General features: G+C 37.5%; 2 long non-coding RNA genes across 2 annotated transcripts; one reads left to right on the top strand and one right to left on the bottom strand.

Moving 5' to 3' along the window:
• The first annotated feature begins 571 nt into the window (after positions 1-571).
• On the top strand, positions 572-3,480 carry LOC127143682 (uncharacterized). Its single transcript, XR_007815257.1, has 3 exons — positions 572-799; positions 1,842-1,897; positions 2,932-3,480. It is a non-coding gene; the product is annotated as an uncharacterized LOC127143682 (long non-coding RNA).
• On the bottom strand, positions 2,239-7,215 carry LOC108879452 (uncharacterized). The gene is made up of 4 exons (XR_001960345.2): positions 7,012-7,215; positions 5,416-5,640; positions 4,053-4,238; positions 2,239-2,958 (listed from the first exon to the last, which is right to left on the bottom strand). It is a non-coding gene; the product is annotated as an uncharacterized LOC108879452 (long non-coding RNA).
• Positions 7,216-11,672: the final 4,457 nt, after the last annotated feature.

The following is an 11,672-nucleotide window of genomic DNA, read 5'->3' on the forward strand; positions in this document are numbered from 1 at the left end:
CAAGTTTTGGAGGTGAACTATTCTTTATTAATGAGGTTATTTGTTTTTCAAGTGTTGTACTTGTGTTTTCCAGGTTTACTCTTTGAGCTGCTGCAGCCTGGACAGAACAAATCCAAACAGGTATGTGTCCTAAAGTTTTACCCAGTCTGAAAAAATGTGTTGATGAGCTGAATTATTAATGTTAGTAACAGTGTTACTGTTGAAATCCTTGGTATTTAATGAGTTTAGTATTGAATATAATAATAGCAGATTAACGATGTCTATAAATTGTCAGATAATGGTACTACTTATAATAAAAAAGTAGTGTCGGTTAATTTCTGCTGTGACTGAAGTATAATTTTAAATACCACAAGTTAAAACCCTGCTTTCAAAAATGTACTTAAATGAAAGTTTTTATTATGCAGTTCACAGTAATATACGTGACTCCTCCAGTGATTTGTTGATGGACAATTGATAAAGAAATTTAAGATTTAAGATCATTTTAGTTAATTTTTCCTAAATATTTATTGTTATTGATTCCTAAAGGTGTGATGCTTTTTCTTGTCATATGTGACAGTAAACAACCCATTTTCTGAGACACTCCTCTAACTTTGGAAAATGTTCTGGTTCAGCTGTGATGTTGAATATTTCTCTGTGTTTTCATTGTTAAACTGTTGATGAGGAATAGGTCATAGTGTATTGATCATTTCCTTTGTATATTTCTCTTTTTATTTCCTCCAGGTGTCACCACTTCATCCACGATCTCAGAGAGTCTTCGTACACTTAGAAAGTTCTTTGAAACCAGGACTGAGGCCTCCAGGTAATTCACAAACCGCTTTACATCAACTGTCCAACACAGAACACTGACATGATATTAGATCTTACAGGAACTGATCTGTTCATGAATGTACAGTTCAAAGAAAAAGAAAAATTTAAACATCAGCTCTCTTCCTCCGTCTCTCTCTCTTGCTCCTTCTTACTCTGTCTCTCTCCCCCTCTCTTTCTCTCTCTCACTCTCCCTCTCTACATCTCTCTCCCTCGCTCTCTTAAGCCTGGCACACACTAGAAGATTTTCAAAATCTTGCCCAATGTAGAAAATGTGAGAGACCACACACATGACGACAATAATGTCAGATTTCAGTTTTGTTCTTATAGCGTGTGATGTGCAGAGAAAAGACCAACACAGCACACCACACCCTAACAGATTCACCACCAACAGCCAGTCTGGACTCTCAGAACTTCAAATCTCCCACCTGTAGAGTAAACAAACATGGCGGACCACAATGTCTCTAATTTGCTGTGCTTACATCTTCAGTCAGCTTGATTCCTGATTGGCTATCGTTCCGTTCTATGTGATAATCCACAGAGTGGATGCTGGGCTTTCCTCAGTGTTCCTCCCACACAACAGGATTTGTGTCTCTCTTTCTCCCCGTCTCTCCCTCTCTTTCTTCGTCTCCCTCTCTCTGTCTTTCTCATTACCATAAATCATAAATATGTGAAGAACTTATTCAGTTCAGTGTCACACTAGAAACATTGTCATTTTGCTTCATTTTGGCTTCTATCAACCAAATTTAGTTCAAATTTTAATTGACTTTGGAGAAACAATATATCAGGAAATGGTGGGGTCAGTTCTCCAGTCAGAGCACCTTCTTATGTTTTTGTGTAAAAAGCAAATTTAACTCTTGGACTAGTTTTGATTAGTCCTAGAACCAGTTAGCCCACACTCTTTGTTTCTATGTAGATTTAGTGTCTTCTGATATTTTGACAGTTTGAAGTTCAATATCCAGAACACTCTGTGCTTTTATTTCAATGTGTTAAAAGTCACACATTTATATTAATGTTTGTTGTGTTTTTTTCTACAGGATTCAAACTTCAACCATGTGAAGAGAGAGAGAGAGAGACATAAAGACATTTCCAGGTCAGTGTTAAGTTTATTCTTTTCAGTCTGAGTCTGTCATTATCTCAGCTGTAGTTTGACACTTTAAAACCTCTTGTCTGGTACAAATAGCAACAAATTAAAGCTACTGTAACTTATCAGTTTTAATTAGTATTATTTATTTTAATTAATATTATTTTTCAACAATGTAGCTGCAAAAACTAAGTCTAAAAAATATGTAAACAAAACATATTTATAAAACAGAAAATATAAAATTTTAGTTTAGAATAGAAACCCTTTTAATAAATAAATTAAATATTCAACCTTTAGAAATAAACACTTTATTTATATAAGAAGTAAGCATGAAACCTGTTTAAAAAAAAAACCTAACCCTAACATGAGTATGAAATGATTTAAAAATTAATTAAAAACCCTTAAAATATATATCTGAATAATGAGTGTAACCTGTTAAAAGTTAAAAGTAAATAAAACCATAACAAATAAAACATTAGAAAAAATATACGAATATTTTCAAAATGCTTAAAAATGGGTTAAAAAAAAATTACAACATGAGAATCCTAACATTTTTCTTAAAATAAAATGCAATGAAAATGATTTGTATAACATCAGTTTCAAAACAGAGAAATGCAACTCAAAAGTTTAGGAAGAAACCTTTACTGATTTTATTCCAGACAACATTTAACAAATCACAGCAAAGATAATGACAGACATTTGACTATAATTAAACACTTGTTAGAGCTGATTAGGGTTAATGTAGTTATGAGCACATTTTCCAAAGATGAACATGTTTATTAGGCATCTTTGTGATCATTTAACTGCTTATGATACAATTATTAATTAGTCGTATCATAAGCAGTTGAATGTTCTCACAGGTGTTTAGTAAAGACATATTAGTCTTTGGAAAATTGCCCATGACTACCTTACAGATGGTGGAGAAAAACAAAGTGTTTTCACTTGAACAGGAAACACTGTTTACCAGCATTTAGATGGTGGAGGTCTTTTATCGAATTAACAGCTTCGTAACACTTTTAACTTGTTTCTTTCATCCACTTCAGGTCTTCAGCTGTGGTTGTCTTCTTCTCCTGCAGAGACAAGAACACGTGTTAATCACAGAAACTGATCTATTTTCCCTTTCCTAAACTGCCCTTATTCATTGTTGATGCCTAATTACAATGATTTAAACTAAACTTTTTACAACTAAGTCAGTATTTTAGTGTTTTTCTTGTTATAACAGTCACAGTAATGACTAGAAATAGTTCTGAAACTTATACCTCAAATTTTACAGCGATAGATAAACATGAACCATGTCAATGTAAATAAATGTGTAAATACAAATGTAAATACAGGAAAACAATTTAAACTGTGCTGTTACTAAAATGATGTTATTTAATAAGAAATTGTTTAGTTAGGTTAATAAGTTATTTTTTATGACATGACATCTTTATACTATGGCCTTTTTTAAATAATATTTTAATGAAATTAAACATTCGGCTAAAGACAAAGGAACTATCTTAAAGCAGCCATCTTGCCTTTGTTTTCCACAGACACATATTCACACACAAGTTAGATTTTGTGTTTGTTGTTTCATTTTTGTGTGATTTACTGTGTACATAGTCCTGTTGTTATATTACTCATATTATTCATATTTTTATATATTATGTTGTTTTATATGTTGTCTTGTTTATATTATGCCTTTTTCTATTTTTGCTACTGCAACACTGAATTTCCCTGCTGTGGGACTAATAAAGTATTATCTTACTCAAATAAATACTTCTGAACACTGAATGTTTTGCCGGTCTGTTTAATATATATTTTACTTCTATTTAGGATTACTCTTCTTTTTGCATTGCTTTTATATTACAAATTACTTTTATTGTTACCTCTGATATTAAGTTACTTTTACCAATACATACTTTTCTTATTACATATTACTTCTAAATTTACAGATAACTTTTACTGTTGCAAACTACACCTAGTAACGGATTACTTTGACTATTACATCTTACTTCTGATATTGCCCATTACTTTTACATTACTTCTATTAATAAGGATTACTTGTACATTTTTTAAATTGCAGATTTCTTCTATTATTAGACTTTTCTGATATACTGAATATAAACAGTTTAATGTCAGTGCTCTGTGTTGGACAGTTGATGTAAAGCTGTTTGTGAATTACCTGGAGGCCTCAGTCCTGGTCTCAAAGAACATCTTCATTGTATGAAGACTCTGATGGTGACTACGTCTCTGTGATCACAGACTCATCCCTCATCTTCGACAATGTCTCTCAGATCGTGGACCATGTCTCTGTGATCATGGATGACATCTCAGCCATCATGAACAATGTCGAGGACGAACCTGACACCTGGAGGAAATCAAAGAGAAACATACAAAGGAAAATGATCAATTGACTACCTATTCCTCATCAACAGCTGAACCAGAGCAGGTAACAAATATTAGAGGGCTTTCAGAAAATGAATAGTTAGACTGTCATCCACCTCCCTGAAGAACCAACAACATCAAATATTTCGGAAAAAGTGAACATGATTATTGATTTTGTGTCTATCAACTAATCACTGACACAATCATGTATGTTACTGTGAACTGCACAACAATAATAAACACTATCAGTTGAATGCAGGATTTTAACTTGTGGTGTTCATTATTCTTCAGTAAAAAAAGTCTGAGTACTTCGTCCACCACAGATGGTCACATACAGAGTCATTATTTCAAATTTCAACCTCCCTCTTCTTAACACATATTTAAAATGTCTTTGTTTGTGTTGTTTTCGTTTAATGGATAACAACCAAATTTACAAAGGTCTTAACAGCAGCTTATGTGAAAATGTTGAAGTAAATAAGTGTAGAACTGGTTGTTACACAATAAAGATATTATTAAAATCACCCTCTGACCAACAGGTAAAATGAACACACTTATGAACAACTCCAATATTTTATTTGTAAAATTTATATTGCTTCATCTGGTGTAGTCTAGTGTGTCTAGCACATACACAAGATTAAGAATTTCTGATTATATACAATCAAACGGAAGATATTTCTCAATCCCATTTTGACTGATCCTTAACAATAACAACTGACATTTTTATGCCTTACTATACTATGACATTTTTGACATTTTTAATGTCTTACTATAACGTGACATTTTTACTTCCATTTTGGATTACTTACTTCTGTACTTCTTCTTACTTCTGCATTGTTTTATATTACAGATTACTTTTACTGTTGCCTCTAATGTTAGATTACTTTTCCCATCACATATTACTTTTCTTATCACATATTACTTCTAAATTTACAGATAACTTTTATTGTTGCAAACTACATCTAGTAACAGAATACTTTGACAATTATGTCTTACTTCTGATTTTGCTATACTGCTATTAATACAGATTACTTATAGTTAATTTTTATATTGCAGATTACGTTTATTATTACACTTTTCTGATATACTGAATACTGAACATAAACAGTTTAATGTCAGTGCTCTGTGTTGGACAGCTTGATGTAAAGCTGTTTGTGAATTACCTGGAGGCCTCTGTCCTGGTCTCAATGAACTTCTTCATTGTACAAAGACTCTCTGTGATCACGGACAATGTCTCTCTGATCGCGGATGATGCCGTCAAATCGGGAAACTCCGTCACTGCGATTTTTCTACACGTCTCATGATCGTGGACAATGTCTCTCCAATCATGGACCATGTCTCTGCGATCATGGATGACATCTTGCTGATCATGGATGAGGTGGAGACACCTGGAGGAAATCAAAGAGAAACATACAAAGAAAAATGATCAATACACTACTGCCTGTTCCTCATCAACAGTTTATCTACGAAAATACAGATAAATATTCAACATTACAGCTGAACCAGAGCATTCTAACAAAACAATTTTATGCTTTACATGAAATTGTTTGCCATTTCGTTGTCTTACTATGCTATAACATTTTTGATGCTTTACTATACTGTGGCGTTTTATTTGACAATTTTGGTGTCTTACTATAACTTGACATTTTTACTTCTGTTCTGGATTACTGTTACCTCTGCATTGCTTTTATATTACAGATTACTTTACTTTCACTGGTACTGTTACTCTAATATTAGGTAACTTTTACCATTACTTATTACTTTTCTTATTAGGGCCCGGGAACGAAGCGTGCGAAGGCAACATTCAAAAGTGATCCCACATTGGGATTCGTTTGTCGCAGGGATGGGCATTTTAATTGTCTTTAGCACTGTAGTGTAAAGATCAACTAACTTCACCTGTGCTGAGAGTCTAAAGCACAGGACCTGAAATCACCTGAAGTCACCATCGATGTAGCGGCAGGTGATAGCGACCTAATACTCCGACGTGAGAGCGGTCCATGCATCGATTGTTATTGCTACTTTCTTGGCTTCCATCAGATTCTTTTTAAGAGCTGTAGCTGCATATCGTCTAAAATCATTTAAGTCACCAAAACTATTTGTTATCTGATACTGTCGTTAGCTGTCACATGAGCATTTCGGTGCAATAAATCCACAGTGTTTTTTGTGAGCGCCGGCTGTCGGCCGGATGGCCGGACATTAAAACATTTTCACCAGACTACTTGTGAGTGTCACTGTCAATTTATATAATGTTATAACTCTAATCTTAAACCAACTGGACCTTCAGGTATCAGAGAGACAAGCTTAGCAAACAGCCACTCTTAATGTCCTGTGTCCGTGCCGCGGAGAAACATTGATATTTTTTTTTAAAATATTAAACTGCTTTATTCAACGAGGCCTCTGTGGACAATTCGGCTCCCAGTGAAAACCTCCTGAACCATGAACACTGAAGGAATCCTAACGTAAAAACAAGCTGAGCATCTAGAAACAACGTGAGCTAACGTTAGCAGCTGCTCGGTTAACAGCCTGCAGGCCCTTATTAACCTGATTTTGAAAGTGAAAATACTAAGGACAATTACTCCTGCAAATTTCATTAAAAGACTATTATTCCTGAAAAATTCATTAATAGACAGTTACTCCTGCAAAATTTCATTAAAAGACAATTACTCCTGCAAAAGAAGTAATTAAAAGAGAAGGCTATTGCTAACGCTCGCCGCTAACGGAAATGCTAATGCTAGCCGCTAGCTAGTTTAGCTCCTTACCCTTAGCTTCGTGCTGCGGGTATGTTCAGCGTCCAGCCTCATTCCTGTTCGACAAAAAATAACTTCAAATCTTGTTTTAACAGCCAGGCTTCTTCGGTAATTAAGTTTTCTCACAATACTGACAAAACGAGGCAACGGTTCACACGTTGGTTTAAATCTGTTTTCCGACTTTTCTCCGCCTGGCTGCGCTCCTCCCATGACGGCCATGACTAATGACGACACACATGCGGCCAATGACAACACGCACACAGGAGGGAGGGAGGGAGGGAGCGCGGAGGGATATAGAGATGAAATGTAGAACTTGTATTTGTGCAGACACCCTCATATACAGCAGTCAGTCAGTCTCTGCTTGAAGGTGTACAGATCTGTTGTACAAATGTGCTATGTAAAAATAAACGCTTCATGCTGAATCCAGCTGGGGCTAATGTTGCTCCTCATTTACATTTACATCCACTACTTTCATACAAAGTTTCCAGTGTTTCTATTTAATGTGCATGAAAACAGATGAATGGAAATGCACCTACTTGACTGACAGAGAAAGATAAAATCAGAGCGGAGGAGTAAAAGAAATAGGAAAAGAGAATAGAGGGGAAAAGGAGAGAAAGAAACCTGCAGAGAGAAGCATGTACAGGAATAATGTCAGAGGGATTCAGTCTCAGTAGAAGTTGGTGCTGTTACATGACTTTCTGGCTGATGTCAAGGACTGGATGTTCCACAATCTCCTCCAACTAAATTTGGACAAAACTGGGATTATTCAGGGGGAAGAAAAGCTTGAATGACTTCAGTCTGTCCTCTGTTTTTCCGCATGCACTCCCTCCTCTCTCTCTCCCCCTCTCTCTTAATCTCTCTCTTCCTCTCTTTCCCTCATCTCTCTCTCTTTGTCTTCCTCTTTATCTCACAGAGAAGGCATTGGTTGCTCGTTTTTGGACAGAGTCACCTTGATGCATAAAGAGTTAGGGTCTGTGTGTTTGAGTGCATTAGAATGTGTACATGCTGGAAATAATCTCTGTATATGTGTTGTCATCACTGCAGGGTAATAAGCAAATTTTCCTTTTCATCCACTCAAAACACAACAGCTCTCAGATTTCTAAATCTAAAAAGATTTAAAAACATATTTAAAAGATCCGGTGAAAGAAGGTTGTCACTCGTTTATATGTTTGTTCACTTGTCTGACTGCTACATATGTTTTTCCGCTCGTAACATTTCTTAGCCTTGAATGGCTGACCTTCAGGCTTTGCAACTTTATTCATGAGCATAGCATTTGCAGCCAAAAATATACTGTATCTATCATTGAAACCATTGCACAATGCATGAAGGCAGAGCAAGGGAGAGTGGTGCAGCTATTGTCATCATGGTCTTGTCATGACTTAGCAGTATCCACCCTGACAAGGGACGCCAGAGACTTTAAAATGTTTATCAGGTTTAATACTCTGTTTGTTTTTTAAAACGAAAAATATGATGTTTGGGAGGACTTACAGTATATACTGTATCAACAGGTCACCTTTCTCTCCTCTCTCTCTGAATGTGCAAAACCCTGAGTTGACAGGAAGCAGATGTGGAGACAGAACCAGGGAGCAGGTGGGTAAGCCCCACCCACACACACAGGCACAGGAAAAAAATACTAGGGTCATGGACTGAGTTTGCCTTCTCCCACCTGAATCTCCGATTTTGGTGTTGTTGATTAACAATGGTCATGCATGTGTCTCTGGAAGATGAAAGGTCATATACAAATACAGGCTGACAATCCCAACTATTACACCACCTACACACACACACACACACACACACACACACACACTGGGAAGGAGCCCTGACATGCACAAAGCACAGAGGTTTTTAAAAAATTATTAGCTAAAGTTGCTTGGCTGATGGTCGATGTTCTAAAAGCCCTGCGCAATACAACTTTAATAGCACTGGCAACAGGGTACACACACACACACGCACAGAGCCATTTTCGCTTCCCTTATTTGCAATGTCTGGTTTCTCTGTCTCCTCCACTTTCTGTCTCTGTTTCTCCTTCGTCTGTCTGCCCGCTCTGTAGCCGAGGGCTAACAGTAAAATACAGCTTCTCGCTCATAAAAGAAAGGGAAAAACACACAAGCTATTGTTCTGTGTGAGCGACTGTCAGTGAACTGACAAACGACACAGAATTAGTGCTTCGCTGACACAGTTAGATCATGACATCAAAAGTGCAGAACCTGCCTGTGTGTGCATGTGAGTAGGAGTGCATGCGTCGGCATGTTTGTGTATCTTACATATTGTGTGATTTTATAATAATATCAAGTCAAACATATTATGTTATGTTTCAGCATGTGGCCTGTATGTGTGTATGTGTGAGGTAGAGGAGGGGTTATATATATATATATATATATGTGTGTGTGTGTGTGTGTGTGTGCAGCGCCTGAGGGCTTTGCTCTGTACTGGTGCAATAAAAGACACATTAGAGAAAGAGAGATTACAGAAAAAAAACATTATCAGTCATAAATGCTGTTTTTTTTTTTCATCTCACAGAAAAAAAAACAATAAATCTGTGTGGGTGTGAGAAGCAACAGAGCAGAGTTTCACATGATGCATCTGCCTGGAAATCTTGGCAAAAGCAATGATCCACAGCAACATACATTTTTGAAGAATATGACATTGAGCTTTGTTGTAACGTAATGAGGCAAACAAACATTTTACAGCCTTAAATGTAAGGCTGTATGAGCTGTGAGGCACCGTCGGTCGCATCAGGGGAGGAAAAAAAATACACCAAGGGTCTGTGCAGAAGAATCTGGAGGATGAAAGAGGGAGAGAAGAGAGGGATGAGAGGAGGATAAGATAAGGAAGGGAGGGCAGATTGGAAGAGAGAAAACGAGGGTTAGTGGTGTGTGCATGTATTGAGTAGAGTGTGGGATCAGTTTCGCCTACCTCACCCTCACAGTGTGTGTGAGGCAGATGTGTGTGTTTGTGTGTGTGTTTCAGAGGTGATGAACAGACAATAGCCTCCCTATTGGAAAGGATTCAATTTATACCCAATCTATCCTCTGCCTGTCTCTCTCTCACACACACACACTCTGTAGGACAGCTCTTACGCTCCCTCTTGACCTCTGTTCGACCTCTGTCTGTTTCCTCTTACCTGTGTGTCAGTCATATGAGATGAGACTGACAACGCTACTCTGCTGTAGCTCAGAGTTCTCGTCCGCCGTCGCCGTCCAACAGTTTGCGTCGGAGGATGAGTTTTTTTTTTTTTTTTTTTCCCCCAACAGCGCGGTGAAATATTACAGGCCGAGCTGAGATGATTACTGACGCGTTACCCAATAAAGTCAAGCCGCAGTGTGAGGAGGAACATCACAGACAGCGAGAGAGCAGAAATGAGTTAAGTCTCTGAAGGATAAATGTGATTTATTATAGCTTGGATCTTGTTTTTATAGTTTTGATTAAGGATTCCTGTGGTTAAGAATATCATTGCACTCACCAAGTTAATTGTTGAGATCTGAGTCACATCACGGAAAAAAAAAGTCTCAACAGAGTGAGGAACATGAGCAATTAGACAAGATTTAAACAAACCCTCAGGTCAAACAAACTTATTTTGAGGAGAAAACAGAGGCAAAGAGACTACGGCCTTGTTTGTAACACATCTGATCTGACCTCTTCATACAACAACATAGGGCACCTATTGCCTCTCTTTGTTATGGAGGCGGAATCTTCCCTCCTTCCCATTTTCCTCATTTCAAATTCAAGGCCTAAGAACAGAGGATGACGTATAGTCTCTGCTGGGTGATATGTCTGCCTACATGTTGTGCCGCTGACACTGGCGTTTTTTATCATGCTCTACTTAAAACAAATCCCACCACAACTTGTGAAATGAACTGTGACGCCCTCTCAGACAGTGATTTTGGGGGATGTAATTAAAATAAACTTGACTTCACTTAACTTAGCTTGCCTGCATTTTAGTGCAGCAATGTTGCCACGTTCCCAGATCTCAGCAACTACTTTAGTGAGCACAATGTTATCATATACACATGACAGAAATGATTGCTAAAGCTACAAAGACCCAAGTTAGAAAACCAAATTATGCCTGCATTATAAGTGGATATTATGCAATTTCAGAGGCTGTGTTGTCAGTATTGCATGTACGCCATGGGCAATGTTGCTCCTGGATGTCCTCCTCCTTCTTCAAGCCCTCAGCAGACTTGTACCCAGGGAGAGACTCCTCTATTCAGGCTGTCTGTGCAACAGCCTCCCCTGACAGCCCAGGGAGGTCAAACCACTGTCACTCACATTGATATGGAGAGAAAGAGGGAAAGAATGAGAGAGAGAGAGAGAGAGGGAGAGGGAGAGAGAGAGCAAAGTGAATATACAGGGGGTAGATAAGTAGAGAAGGAGGGAGAGTGAAAAGAAAGGGCACATACAGAAGGGAAGAGGAAAGAGAAGAGATGAGAATCCAAATGAATCTTCTTCACCCAATGGACAGACTGTCAAGCTCTCTCTCCTCTCTGTGTGTGTGTGTGTGTGTGGTGTGTGTCTCCTACCTACTAATTGAAATGCGATGAGGTGTGAAACACCCCTTTAAAAGACCTATCACCGTGTGTGAGGCTAAATGTGTGTTTGGGGAGGGGGTGTACGTGCATGTGTGTGTGGTGTGTGTAATGCATATCAACTCATATTGACCACAGAGACAA

This window comes from Lates calcarifer, linkage group LG3, assembly GCF_001640805.2.
Source record: "Lates calcarifer isolate ASB-BC8 linkage group LG3, TLL_Latcal_v3, whole genome shotgun sequence".
In the NCBI taxonomy this organism is placed as follows: domain Eukaryota; kingdom Metazoa; phylum Chordata; class Actinopteri; family Centropomidae; genus Lates; species Lates calcarifer.